The sequence below is a fragment of the Pongo pygmaeus genome, chromosome 4, assembly GCF_028885625.2.
Source record: "Pongo pygmaeus isolate AG05252 chromosome 4, NHGRI_mPonPyg2-v2.0_pri, whole genome shotgun sequence".
In the NCBI taxonomy this organism is placed as follows: Eukaryota; Metazoa; Chordata; class Mammalia; order Primates; family Hominidae; genus Pongo; species Pongo pygmaeus.
In genome coordinates this window covers 92847306-92862378 of record NC_072377.2, presented here as the reverse complement: position 1 = coordinate 92862378, position 15073 = coordinate 92847306, and the positions used below count along the sequence as shown (strand labels likewise).

Here is a 15073-nt window from a genome sequence, read left to right as displayed (position 1 = left end):
TCCCTAACCAACTACTTCTTAACACTTCTAACACCCTAATTGAAAGCTTGATAATCTGTCACTATACTACTGCAATGCACTGCTAAACTAGTCTCCCTGTTTCTAACCATGCCCCTTTTACAGGTAACTGTATTTACACAGTATCTAGTAATCCTTATAAAACAGAAATAAAATCATGTCAAAATTTTGTTGACCGACATTCCTTGGCTTCCCATCACTCATAATGAAATCCAAAGCCTAACCACAGCATGCGGGACCCTAAATTACCTCCTTATGACCCACCCCACAGATTCTCTGATTTCATCTCCTATTATTCTCCTACAAATGCTGATGCAATAACAATGGATTCCTGGATATTCCTCAAGTATTCCAAGTACCCTCCTGCCTCTTGGCAATCATATTTTCCTCTGCCTAGAAGGGAGTCCCTCAAAATGTCCACATGGCTTGCTTTGTCACTTTTGTTCTCAAATGAGACTCTAGGTGAGAAGCCTTCACTGAAGATGAAGGCTTCTCAGGTATATAGGTATACAGAGTGATGGGGGTAGTGTCTTATATTATATAGAGTGATATATAATATTTCTATAACATTCTATATGAAATAAGGCACTAGCCCCATCACTTTATATACCCTTATTCTTCCTTCAGAACATTCATCACTAATTGATGTATATGATTCGTTCATTGTCTTTTTTCCTACCTTACAACATAAGTTCCAATAGAGCAGAAACATTATCTGTTGTGTTAATTGCTATATCCCAGTCCTAAGACAGTTTCTGGTACATGTTTGACACAGTAAATATCTAGTAAGTCAGTGAATGACCCCTCTTAATTATGAAAATTAAGTGTAGGAGTAAACGACGGTCCCAGGAAATGTTATACTAGGTTCTATTAATAGGTCTGACTTAATGAGTCTGATTCTCACTGAATTCCTGTAGCATTCAGGGTTCTACAGAGTGGTTCAACCAATTTGAATCAGTAGATGAGGGGCCTTCAGTGAAGAAAGCTACAAAGACTCCACCCTCTATTCCCCAAGATTTCAGGTTACAGAAACTGATCAAATAGACTAGGGTGACTCTGTACATCATCTCCTGATCCAAAAGAACAGCAAGCCTGCAAGAGGGAACTCACCAGGAGGGCAAAGGGAGTCTGAGCTGGCAGCCCAGACTCAACATGAGAGTCTATGTGGTTAGGAAGCAAGGCTGATTCTGAAGCCAGACCCTCCAGACTGTGTTGTTCTTTGGGGAGCAGTGAATGCACAATGACTATACAATGACACTCTAATATCACTGCCCCAGTATCAGGCACCATGTTCAATGTCAAGGCTAGCAAAGAGAAGCATCTGGACCAGCTTTTGTTGAACTATGCAACACTAGCCTCTGGTAGAAGGAAATTAGGCTTTCGGTTTATTCTCTGCTTTGTGTTTGAAAGCAGAAAAAAACATTTTGGATTGAGTAACAAATATCAGAATTCTTAGACAACTCAAGAGAATGATGTAGGGTAGAAAATGATGAACATGGTGGCCAAGCACAGTAAGTTCCTGCTAAATTATTATAATGGCAAATCAAGTTTTCACATTTTTTTCATCAAAAGAAGTATGACTATATTTGCATGCTGGGTTGCTGGGACAAATCAGATCACTTATATGAACATCTCACAAAATGTATTCCATGCAGTATAAATAGAAATTACCTAAAAAAATTTCCATGGCCAGATGAAATAGGAAAACATAGGCTTAAACAAATTTAAGCAGCTATACTGACCGGAAGACTTTTCAGAGAAGTAACGAGATAAAGTACAGCATTTTCCAAATTTATGAGATTAGGAAAACCTTCTTTACAAGGGAATTTCACGAGAGTAACATTCTGGGAAGCACACTTGAGAAATGCTGTTAAGTCTAAACTATATGGAATAAATGTATTTTGCAAGAAGTTTGATTAATGACTTGCTTGAATACTAGTGCTTGGGGCCAGTGAGATATGGTACCAGAATTCACGCAAAATAATTTATTCAATGAAAAATATTTCATTTTAATTCTATACTTTTGAAAAAAATATTTTAAACTCCTAAAGATGGGAAATTTGGACGGGAATGAGCTACTACATGTGGCAGGCATAAGTTATTCAATTTATAGAGTCCCTCATTTCATTTTCACAAGAACTCTATAAGATATGTATTGTTCTCTCTACTTTTCATATGAAGGAAACAAAAACTCGAGCTATTTAAGTGACTTACCCAAAAAACTAATGGTAGAACTTCTTCTTCCTCTCAGACTTTTGGCTAAGATCAAATGTAAAAAAAAACTAATGGTAGGGCCAGAGTTTGAGACCAGGCCATTCCAGTGCCGAAATCACAGGGACCCATCCTTCCTTCCTCCCTTTCTTCCTTTCTCCCTCCCTCCCTCCCATCCCACCCCCCTGTCTCTCTTTTTCCCTCCCTCCCTCTCTCCCTCCATCCTTCCTTTTCTCTTTCTTTCCTTCCTTCCATTCATTAATTCTTTTTTTTTTCTTTTTTTGAGACAGACTCTCGCTCTGTTGCCAGGCTGGAGCACAGCGGTGCGATCTTGGCTCACTGCAACCTCTGCCTTCTGGGTTCAAGCGATTCTCCTGCCTCAGCCTCCTGAGTAGCTGGAATTACAGGCACACACCATCACATCCAGCTAATTTGTTGTTGTTGTTGCTGTTGTTGTCAGTAGAGATGGGTTTTTGCCATGTTGGCCAGGATGGCCTCGATCTCCTGACTTCAGTATCTGCCCGCCTCGGCCTCCCAAAGCTCTGGGATTACAGGCTTGAGTCACCGCTCCCTTCCCTTCCCTTCCCCTCCCCTCCCCTCCCCTCCCCCTCCCCTCCGCTCCCCCTCCCCTCCCCTCCCCTCCCCTTCCCCCTTTCTTTCTTTCTTTCATTCTCAATTCTTTCTTTCTTTTTCATGATGCTTCCCTAAGATCCAAAATCAATCAAAAATCAGCATTCTCCCACCAAGGTTTAGTTTTCCGTTATGAAAGAAATACTCGAATTTAGAAATCAGCAACAATTTTGTGGGGCTCATGAAAAATGGGTTCCATTTAGAATTATAGTGATCCATTATTTTATATGGACCACCCTGCATTTCCTATATTCTCCCTAGGCTCTTTTTATTTCTCCGGAGGACAAAAAATTGTTCTCTTAAAACAAAAATTTCATTTAAGAGAATAATTAATTATTATTTAAAGGGCACTTCAAATGCCATTTCAAATCATACCCTATTTCCCTTTGTCCACAGCAATCCGCGTGAATGTGAACTGATTCAATGGGAAACTTACTATTTTTACAATGGTCAATTATTTTGCAGTCCATGTTTCAGTTAGTTGTGTGGTAAGAAAAAAAGCAAAGATTTTGTGTAAATGTGCCCAGTTACCACTTGAGACCAGTATTTTGCATTCTTGTCTCTCCTTTATAAACACATAAAGAGTTATTCAAATTTGGGCGGTATCAAAGAACTTAATGTATAAATTCAAACAAATCATTCAAAAGAAAAAAAGCAATTAATCTCTTTTTTTGTCTTTACCTTCTCTCAATTGCCATTCAAACTGATTATGATTTTGTTATTTCATAATCAAACGGTCTTCTGCCTTAAATATAATTTTTCTCCCCCAAGTTGAGCTCTGAAGTAACATTGTTATAATAAATTATAACTGTAAGAGTTTGACTTCCTAATACTTAACACTGTCTAGCAAATTGGGAAACTTAAATGTTTTGGAGATAAATGGTGGAATACCAATTTTGTGGACTCATTCTCTAGTAAATTCCAATTCTCACTTTATCGTATAGCATTAATTCAGATCAAAGTTTCTATGGGATTTTATACACAGAAAAAAATATGCATATATAAATCCACATATATATTCATTTGCAATCAGAAAAACACAATTTAAAACCCTGTTTGTCATAATCATGATAAAGATAACATGACCTCTTCCAGCCTTCTGCCCCCAGGTAACATTTTCAACCTCAGTCTGGCAAGTAATTTTTAAACACAATTTAAACAATAATGAGACACCCTTCTTATCCATCTCATTACTGAATAACAATGTCAAATAATAGGTATCCTAAAAAACAAGAGTGTAAGTTGGCACAGCCACTTTGAAGAGTAACTTGGCAACATACAGTTAAATTTCAAATGGGAAATGGGCGTATGCTATGATCTGGTGATTCCACTTCCTGTCAGTCTTAACTTGGGTTTCCATAACAAAACACCACAGACTGGATGGGTTAAACAATAGACATTTATTTCTAATAGATCTGGAGGCTAGGAAGTCCAAGATGAAGGTGCTGATGGATTTGGTTCTTAGTGAAAGCCTTCTTCCTGGTTTGGAGATGGCTGCCATCTCACTGTCTATTCATATAACCTCTTTGTGCAGAGAGAGAGAAAAAGAGGGAGAAAAATTTTCATGTCTCCTCTTCTTCTTATAAGGGCACTAATAATATCATGGGGGGCCCACTCTCATGACCTCATCCAAACTTGATTACTTCCCAAAGACCCTACCTCCTAATACCGTCCTGTTGGGGGTGAGGACTTCAACATGTGAATTTTTTTTTTTTTGAGGCGGAGTTTCGCTCTTGTTGCCCAGGCTGGAGTGCAATGGTGCACTCTCGGCTCACTGCAATCTCCACCTCCCAGGTTCAAGTAATTCTCCTGCCTCAACCTCCCAAGTAGCTGGGATTACAGGCATGCAACACCATGCCTGGCTAATTTTGTATTTTTAGTAGAGACGGATTTCTCCATGTTGGTCAGGCTGGTCTCAAACTCCAGACCTCAGGTGATCTGACTGCCTAGGCCTCCCAAAGTGCTGGGATTACAGGCATGAGCCACCATGCCCAGACTCAATATGTGAATTTTAAGAGGACAAATTCATTCAGCCCCTAACATTGATGGTAGACAGCTTTTGAGTGTGTGCCCATAGAAACACAAATATACAAATATGCATAATCCTTGAAATACTGTTGGTCCTACTAAAATAGGTTTAGTTGTATATGATTGAGTTCTCAGAAAATGATATTGAGGAGAAAGGAAGGTGAAAATGATAAATGTAGTAATGTAACTACTATAAACATTTTAAAACCGAAAGGTATAAAATATTTATTATACTTAAGTGTATAAAAAATAAACATGAACAAGAAAGATGTACACCAAATTCATTATAGAGATTATATAGGTAAGGAAGTGTAGATTAGGATTAACATTGGTGGTTAATGGGAAATAAGTAAGACAAAATGTTAACAATTATTAGTTCTGGCCATAGATGTTCTATTATTCTATGTATTTTTCTGAAATATTTACATTTTTAAAATTAATTTTTAAAACAATTAAATTCTTAGAATCCTAGGTGCTTTATGATTAGTAACAAATTACCGGGCTGGGCACAGTAGCTCACATCTGCAATCCCAGCATTTTGGGAGATCAAAGCAAGCTGAGCCCAGGAGTTGGAAACCACACTGGGCAATAAAGTGAGACCTTGTCTCCACAAAAGTCTTTTAAAAAACTAGCCAGGCATGGTGACACTCACCTGTGGTTTCAGCTCCCTGGGAGGCGAAGGCAGGAGGATCGCTTGAGCCCAGGAGTTCAAGGCTGTAGCGAGCTATGATGATGATGCCACTGCACTCCAGCCTGGGTGACAGAGAGACACTCCAACTCAAAGACAAAACAAAACAAAACAAAATTACTGGCTAGACTGAGGTTGAAAATGATATCTAGGGGCAGAAGGTTGGAAAGGTCACGTTATCTTTATCATGATTATGACAAGCGGGGTTTTATTTGCAGAATAACCAGACTTGTTTAACAGGACTGATAATGATATACTGGACGTTCCAATGAAATATTTACCCAGTTTGGATGTTGAAAAGGCATTTATAAATATAGAAAACTTGTGAAAATTTATACTATAATATGCTAAGACCACTAGCTGGCATTAATAATGTGTTACATGATTGTATTAATTGCAATCTGGATAAAAAGTAGTATAATCACATCCAATACTGAGCAACCTAAAGAAGGATTATAGTATTACTGGAAGATGGAAAATGTTGCTGTTATTCAAAGATCCTAATGTAGATATGAATTCTAAACTAAACCATCAGTGGATTTAGTCATTGAGTTTCAAAACTAGTTTGAGATTAGGGATATTTTGCAGGAAAATATGCAGAATAAAGGAGGAAGTAGAGCAATAAATATGGATGTATATGGAAGAATAAAGCACCTTTTCTCAAAACTCCAGCTAAGCTAATGGTGAATATTTTGAACCTATGTTTCTCAAGCAGCACATTTAGAGCATCTAATATAAATTTTTAGACACAGATGATGGTGGGCATTGGCATTTTACTGAGATGCATTATATAGTGAATCATTTTTTATTTGAGACTTGTATGTGCTAAGGACATGTCCTTGCCAAAACTGTGACTGCATTGGCTAAAGCCCCCATCATTTTTCACTTGATTAGTGTCTCAGTTTATCTCCTTCCTCCAGTTTCTATCCCCTTTTAAACTCATTGTCCACTCTAACATCGTATCTCAGATATAAAATTCTGATTATGTCATTTAAAAGCCTGCAATGAGCTAGCCCTGTTGACTTGGAGACATTTCCTCTAAGAATAGTCAAGTAAAAAAAAAGCAAGATGCAGAAAAATATGCAAAGTATTCTTTTATAAAGCAAACAATGGCCAAAAAAACCCTATGTATATGGATATTGAATATATACATATACTGTATGCTTGAATATAATTATATAGCCAAGGAGAAAACAAAGAAAGGATACAAAATAAGTGTTAACATGAGTTGAGGAAGGAAAGATGTGGGTAGAGAAGGGGGATAAGACAGGAAGGAAAGAGAAAAGTGGGAGGCAGGAGCCAATTTAAAAATGAAGAGGAAAAACAGTATGTATGATCATCTTTATATATTGATGTAAAATATGTGTGATATTTTTATGTAAACACTTGAAAAGTAAAAAATAGTAATAATTATAATTTCCTATTGTCTGTAGGAAGTTTAAACTTTTTGGCTTAGAACAGTCGTTGCAATTTCCCAATTATCTTGTAACTGCTCCAGCCTTATGTACCAGCTACACTTTCTTCACAGTTCCCACACCACACCATCCTAACCTTCCCTATCCAACCCTTACACATCCCATTGTGCATCTGGGTTGCCCTTTCCTCCTTTCTTCCTAGAGAAGTCCTATCTTCATTCAAGAGCCTCTTCAAACGTCCTTTGCAAAGACTTTCTTAAACTCAGATACTCCATCTTCCATGTGCCCTGAAGTGTTTGTAGAACTTTCCATTGTGATGTTAAGTTGTATGGTGATTACTTTTGAACATATTTCAGCAATCTAGTCTCTCGTTAGATAGCTAGCTCCATGAGGAAAGAAATCATGTGCTTAATTTTTGCACATCGAGCACCTGGAATAAACCGGCATTTAGGAGATGGTAAGCAATTTTTGTTGATTTTACTGATTTCTGTTTGATTTTACATTGTAAAGTGATGCTCAGTATTGTTGTACATCAATATTGTGCTTATTGTACGCCAAGGTTAAGCATTTACATCTCCAATAAACCAACTCATTTTATTCTAGTTTATGGCCATGATTTACAGATATCTTACACTTGTCTCTGCAACAAGGTATTAAGGAAAGATTCTTTCTATCTGAGTTTTGGGGGAGGCCCCCAAAATCAAAACGGAAACAATAGGTAGCAAATTCTCCCACATTCTAAAATAAGGCAATGGACCTCCTAAACAAGACCTGAAAGGAAGTGGACTGAAACTGCTTAGTGACTCAACATCTACTCAAGGGTCTGAAACAGTTGATATTGAGGAAACTGAGAGACATAAGAATTTCTCTGTAGAATGTTGTTGGAGGCTGTTGCTACTTTTCATCTCCCTCATCTGTAAGAGAGGCATCAAGAACACCTCATAGAGAGCTTAATGTTGATTCCCTAAAGCTTGGAGGACAGAGGAGACACGTGTTTAGTCTACCTTTGAGAAATTTCAGGCAAAAGACTCTATAGCTGGAGTTGCCTACTTAGAGGCAATGCAAAGAGATACAGCTGTCCTCGGAGCCAGCTGCACTTCCACAGACAATAAAGCAGAGGTTGGTGTTTCCATGACCCAGTGTGGGCTCTTTAGATGACATCTGGGTAAGAGTTTCCTTTAAAAGGATTTTTTTTTCTGAGGATGAGGCAACCTTGGCATAAAGAAGCTATGGGGTACTAACTGATGTAGAAGCTGAGGAGCTACTGAAGCAAACAAACAGAGAGAAAGAGACTAGATGGCTCTAGTGAGGGAATTTCTGCAGAACCCAAAGAGTGTCCCACATCAGCTGAGAGCATATTAGGTTGGTGCAAAAGTAATTGCGGTTTTTGACTTTAAAGTAATGACAAAAACTGCAATTCCTTTTGCACCAACCTAATGCAACAAGCCAATGCAGACTACTGGCATCCCTGCCCTTGCCTCTCCTCCCTGTTTCTCCACCAAGGAACAGTGAAAAACCCAGAGCCAGTGGTTAGGGGAATGGCAGTGGAACCAACATGGGAAATGAAAGCTTTTAAATTTACAGGAACCTGAGATTACTGATTATTGCATGGACTAGTCACTTTAATTACCTAAATGGGGTTCTGACTGTAAGTGGCCAGAGTACTTCTTTTATTGTCCAAAAGGAGATGAAAAAGATATAGAACTTACCTAATATTTCAATTGTGGCAGGGAAAGAGTGAATCCATAAAGAGTTTGAGTTTATTATGCTCTAGCTGTTCAAACTAGTTGTGTATGCTATTTTATACAAGAATGGAATGAGAAATATATGTTAATTTGTATACATCTATTGCTACTACTGGAGAAAAAAAATTCAAGTATATCCCTGGCTCAGAAAGAAATAATGAATCATTTTTATATTTAAGACTTACAGAGTAAATTGTCTATTTCATCACATATATGAAAACGTCAAACAAATGTGAACAATAAGTCTTATTTATAAATCTCACAATTAAATTATTGTAGCATTTCCAACACAAAAAATATTATCTTCATAAATAATTTTAAATAGCCATACAATAAGATACTCTCATCATGGTCCAACAGAGTAATAAAGAGTACACGTTTAAAAGATTTTTTGTCTTGCTATGATAATTTGCTGCATGTCAGGTATGACAGTAGGCAACAAGTGTGAAGAAACAAGTGTGAGGAAGACCACACCCTCGTTATAAGAAATTCACAGACTAGAAGAAAGACTGATGCATAAAAAATGCCCACCACTGGGCTAGTAAAGGCGCCTGTCAGGTGACATCTAGACTGCTACTACCAACTATGCTTATTGCCTCCAGACTCACCCCCTCTCATCCATCTTCTACACTGATTACTAAACTAAAACTAATATAACCATGGCACCTGCTTGCACTGAATGTGCTGCTGGCTTCTAGTAAACTTCAATACTAATTTCTAATACCTTAACCTGATAATCTGCTCTCTGCCTACTTCTCCATCCTTCTTTCTAAATATTCTCCTCTTGTTAACTTTATACTCCAGTACCTCAAACTATATCACATTGTTCCCCACCTCCTGATCCCTTGCCCATGCTTTCCTTTCTCTCTGGCACCCTTCCTATCTCATCTGCCTGCAAAACTCTAGTCCATTCTTTGAAATCCTGCTAAGATATTCGCTAAGATATTCATCTCTTCTGTAAGGTCTTTCTTGCCCAACCCTGTTTCTTGCCCAACATGCTTATTTATATAAATTCCATTTTCAGCCATACTTCTATAATGGCACATATGACATTGGTCTAAAATTACTTACTTTGAATCTTGTCTCTAACACCACACTCTGAGCACCTGGTACTGTGACTGAAACATTGTGGACAATGAACAAATGAAATAACTGAACCAACTCAAATTTGGATCAGTCGTATAATGATATGTACTGACCTTGATTAGGGGCCAGCACGGTGGCTCTATTGCCTAATGAATTGGGCTTTTCTTAGGACTCAAATGGAAAGCTGTTAAAAGGCCCTTCTAATTAACTGAAAAACAGATAAGGCAGTTTGAAGGAGAGCTGGCTGTGAATTTGGCTCCGAGTTTATATACTAGAATCTGAGGGGTCCTGAGAGGTTCAAAGGGCCCAGGTCCTATAAGGAATTGGGGATTGGAAGACAAAATTAGCTAACACTACTGAGAAGACAAACAAGAAATCCCTGCAGCATGGCCGACAATCATCTGCACTTTGTTTATACCTTAGGATCTGTTTGTTTTTTCACGTGGCTTCCATGTTCTTCTGTCTTCCCCCAAAGGCATACTCATGTTTAGAGAACCTGTAATAAAAATATTAGATAAACAATAACAAGGACTGCTTTTCACTTACTGGAAATTCACACAATTTATATAAATATATAAACATTCAGGAAGAATATTAACCAAATACTTTCCCCGCTGAAATGAAATTACTTTCTTAGTTGATTTTTTTTTTTTTTTTTTTTTTTTCTGAGACAGGGTCTTGCTTTATCACCCAGGCTGGAGTGCAGTGGCGCGATCTCTGGTCATTGCAACCTTTGCCTCCCAGACTACAGGTGCATGCCAGCATGCCCAGCTAAGTTTTGTATTTTTAGTAGAGATGGGGTTTCACCATGTTGCCCAGGCTGGTCTCGAACTCCTGAGTTCAAGCAATCCACCTGCCTTGGCCTCCCAAAGTGCTGGGATAACAGGCCTGAGCCACCACACCCAGCCTCAAACCTGATCTTTCTTTAAAAGCAAAAACTTAGACTATTTTCAGAATTTTTATTATTCCTAAATATAATTGAATGGAAAATATTTAAATTAATTTCTCCTTAGCACCACAATCACTTCTTGATTCTTATATCCTAGTAATTAATGGTTCTTCACTTCCACCACTGTTACTACCACTAGTAGTTGGACACTCTTAGGATCTGCTTATCTATCCCAGAGATCAATTTTAGTTGGTTTATGTACACTAGACTCCTCAGTTTTTAAGGCTTACATACACGACAAGAAATCTAGTCCAACTGGATATACTTTGTGATCTTGATTCTACATGCACCGAGAGACAAACTACTGAACAGCCCATTCCAAGCCAAGTCGTATGGTTTCTGACCATCCATTCACTCATTCAGCAAATATTTATTTAGTGAGCTTCTACTGAGGGTCAAGCACTGAACTACACATTGTAAACACTTAGATACAAAGAGCACCCATTGCGTTCAGAGATGTCCCTGGTGAATTCACAATTACAAATCCCCAAGGTAAATGCTATGTTAAAAGATGCTGGAGGATGAGAGGGCTCCAGGGAAGATTCCCAAGGAAACTTCCCAGAAAAGGTCATGCTGAAATAAGTTTTTGAAGATGAGTAACAGGCCAAATAATGGAGAAGGGAATTCCAAGCAGCAGGAACCACAGATGCTACAGCATGAAAGCATGGGCCTGAAGGTGTTTTTAGAAAACTCCAGGCTTTAGATGCAGTTGGAGCCTGGGTGTACACAGTGGTAAAGAGAGAAATGAAGCTGGACTAAAAGACAGGCCCTGATGGTCAACAGCCTCTTACGCCATGTCTAGATTTTTACGCTAAAATTGATCGAGAGCCACTTTAGACATTTTAGCGAGTGGTTTCATCAGATTGGTGTTTCAGAAAAATCATTCTGGCCAAAGTGTAAATGACTCAGGGGAGCCAGAGGGTAACTACAGTAATTCAGGTGAGATAGGGAATACTAAAAAATGAATCTGTTGAGGAGAGAATATGATGAGGTCAGTTTGGGGTAACCTGGGATAGCTGCTAGAAAATTGACTAGAGCACACTTCTTGGTTTATATGGTATACGGTTTACCCTTGCAGCCCTCAAAACAGCATGCATTTCAGTCTGGGCTGCACATTCTCACTGCACGGTCTGCAGACATAGTAAACTAGCCAACAGCACTGTAAGCTGCTGCTAACTCTAGACTTGTAGTTTTGTAGTTTTGAAATTGTTGGCTATACTTGAATTTTCCACATTGCAAAATTTGCTTTTTGAATTTTAATCATTTCGATTTAGCCTTGAATCACAGCAAAACAAAAACAAACAAACAAACAAAAAACCAACTGTGTTCTAGTTGTCTTGCTTACTGGGAAATCTGGTGGGAGAAAGAAAAAAGTCAGAGAAATCCTTCCCCTTGACTATGTTTATTGGCCAGCGCTCCACAGGGCATACCAAGAAGGTAAGAACAGGAGGAGTGGGTGTCAATCTTCTCTTCTAGGGGTGCCCAAGAGTGGAGGACTGTGGTCCTTGGTGTTTTGGTTCAGTGGTTCAGTCTGTTAACATATAGAAAATTAACAGGAAGCCACACAGCTTTGAAAACTATGTTACAAAGTCCCTTGCCATAATTTCTTATAGGAAAATTATTTTGGTAAGTGAATTTTTGGATTATTCATGTTTCTCTAATAATTATTCCATTTCATATGTCAAGGAGTTACTATATATGTGTATGTCTAGAAATAAGGGAAAGATCTAAGCTAGAGATATTCAATTATAACTCAATTTAAAAAAAAAAACAAAGTAACGGACTTTTTTTCTTATTTTATTTTATTTTATTTTATTTTTTACTTTAAGTTCTAGGGTACATGTGCACAACGTGCAGGTTTGTTACATATGTATACATGTGCCATGTCAGTTTGCTGCACCCGTTAACTCGTCATTTACATTAGGTATTTCTCCTAATGCTGTCCCTCCCCCCTCCCCCCACCCCAAGACAGGCCCCGGTGTGTGATGTTCCCCACCCTGTGTCCAAGTTTTCTCATGGTTCAATTCCCACCTATGAGTGAGAACATGCGGTGTTTGGTTTTCCGTCCTTGTGACAGTTTGCTCAGGATGATGGTTTCTAGCTTCATCCATGTCCCTACAAAGGACATGAACTCACAGTAAAGGACATTTTTTATCCCACACTCTTTTCGCATGTGAAAGAAGAACTGTCTCTAACTCTATCTTAAAGGTGAACGACCAAAATAAATACATGGATATGAGTATCAAATATTCCACATAATACACTTTAATAACTAAACAAGTATTTGGGTTTTTTTTTAAATTTAATGATCAAAAGCCAGACTGTCAGTCTGCCACATTTTCTGTTGTGAACGGATATAAAAAGTTCAGCAATTCATACACTTTATAAATTTCATTATGTTTAAAATATGATTAACTCCAAAACTTTGATCTCCAACAAAAAGAAAATACTTCATGGAATCTTGAATTAACAGGCAACGTTAAAGTGATAAGATTTTATAAGTCTAAGATTCTACTCAGAATAGTAAAAAATAAACTAATGAAACTATGTGAACTACTAGCTCATTAAAATTTTTATTTTAACTTATAAACATGTAGTATGCAAAAATTAAAGGTTATTTTTGATGATTTCAATTGGTACACTAAGAAAATGCTCACTTATTGAGTATTATTCTATGTTCATAAAACCCCAAAGTGTAAATACATTTTATATCTTCATAAAAACACCTTATATAAAAGACCAATATGAAGTAACACAAGAAATCAGCACATTTTCTACCTCTTGATAGCAGTGACTAGAAATAGAATTCTTGAAAAAAAATAAATAAAATAAAACTAGCTTCTTAGTTAGCAACTTTGGAGTTTTCCGGTCTGTTCTGTGGTTGAACTACTGCTGGAGTGTCTGGGTTGGGTTGACCACCCATCTAGCGCTCAATCCACATGCCCAGTTTTGTGGGTGTCTTTCTGCTCTTATGTTTTTAAAGTCATGTTTGATTTTTCACTGACCTCCTGTTATGATGACCTTTGAAGCAAAAACATTACTATTCTCCCCATGAGCTATGTGTGATGTTGTAAATGTGATTTAAGTACTGGGCAGAGGGTTTAAAAAAAAAATCCATGTAGGAAGCCAAACAAATTTTGGGGAAAATGCAAAAATTTAAACCTCTGAGAATTTCCCAGGAGCCACACACTATTTCCACAGTTTGAAAAGAATGTAGTAAGTAGTTTTACAAAACGGAGACTATTGAAAATAAGTAACAGAAAGAAAAGGGAAATGTAATTCATTTGTTGAACAAAATAAAAGACAGTGTTTTGAAAAGTACATTTAATAATGCCTAGATGTACTCCAAGTGGTACCACATGGCTTCTTAGGGCAACTAGGGTTTGGTCTCACCTTAATGATGACATGTGGAATATTAAAGTCAGGAAAAGGCTCAGAAACTATGTAGGATTTCTTTGTTGTTGCTGTTGTTGTTGTTTGAGACAGTCTCACTCTGTCATCCAGGCTGGAGTGCAGTGGTGCGATCTTGGCTCACTACAACCTCTGCCTCCCGGGTTCAAGTGATTCCCTTGCCTCAGCCTCCTGAGTAGCTGGGATTACTGGTGTGAGCCACCACACCTGGCTAATTTTTCTATTTTTGTAGAGAGGGAGTTTCACCCGTTGGCCAGGCTGGTCTCGAACTCCTGACCTCAAGTGATCTACCCACCTCGGCCTCCCAAAGTGCTAGGATTACAGGCATGAGCCACTGTGCCCAGCCAACCAAGTAGGATTTCTGATCTACTACCACCACATCCAACTTCAACCCAAGTAGTGCTGGGTATTTTACAGGTGGCCTCTGTTTGAACAAAGTGTTTCATAGCTTTAAGAAAAATTTGAAAATCATTAATTCAGTCTGGAATTCAGAAAGATAAATTCACTGCAAGTAACAATGCAGCAGATTTGAGAGTGGAACCTCCTTCTCCTGACACTGGTCCAGGTTTTATTTCCCTACCTCATGGTAGCTCAAATGAATTCAGCCAACAAATATGGAAGAAACTGTCACAATCTAGCACAGTTAGGAAATAAGCCTAACTTTGCTCTTAGACACTACATTCTTTTGTGCACTTAGACTTTTAATTGTTTTTATTTAAAACTCTGAGCCACATTTCTACTTTTTGTCTGTTTTTTTGTTTGTTTTTGTTTGCTTTGCTTGTTTTTTACTTTTTCTCTCTTTTTTTTTTTCCTTTTTTTTTGAGACAAGGTTTTACTCTTTTGTGCAGGCTGGAGTGCAGCAGTACAATCATAGTTCATCATAGCCTCAAAC

The 15073-nt window shown here is 38.0% G+C and overlaps 1 long non-coding RNA gene across 8 annotated transcripts in view; it reads right to left on the bottom strand.

The window, feature by feature from the left end:
* LOC129037432 (uncharacterized) overlaps window positions 1–15073 on the bottom strand; it is a 437642-nt gene that overhangs the window by 331428 nt on the left and 91141 nt on the right. For 5 of the 8 annotated variants that reach the window (XR_010126416.1, XR_010126415.1, XR_008502802.2 and 2 more), the window contains 2 exons: window positions 5540–10317; window positions 4185–4383 (listed from right to left, as the gene is read on the bottom strand). This is a non-coding gene — a long non-coding RNA (uncharacterized LOC129037432). Of the gene's footprint in view, window positions 1–4184; window positions 4384–5539; window positions 10318–15073 lie in introns of those variants that run through there. The other 3 variants (XR_008502803.2, XR_010126414.1, XR_008502801.2) reach the window with 2 other exon arrangements.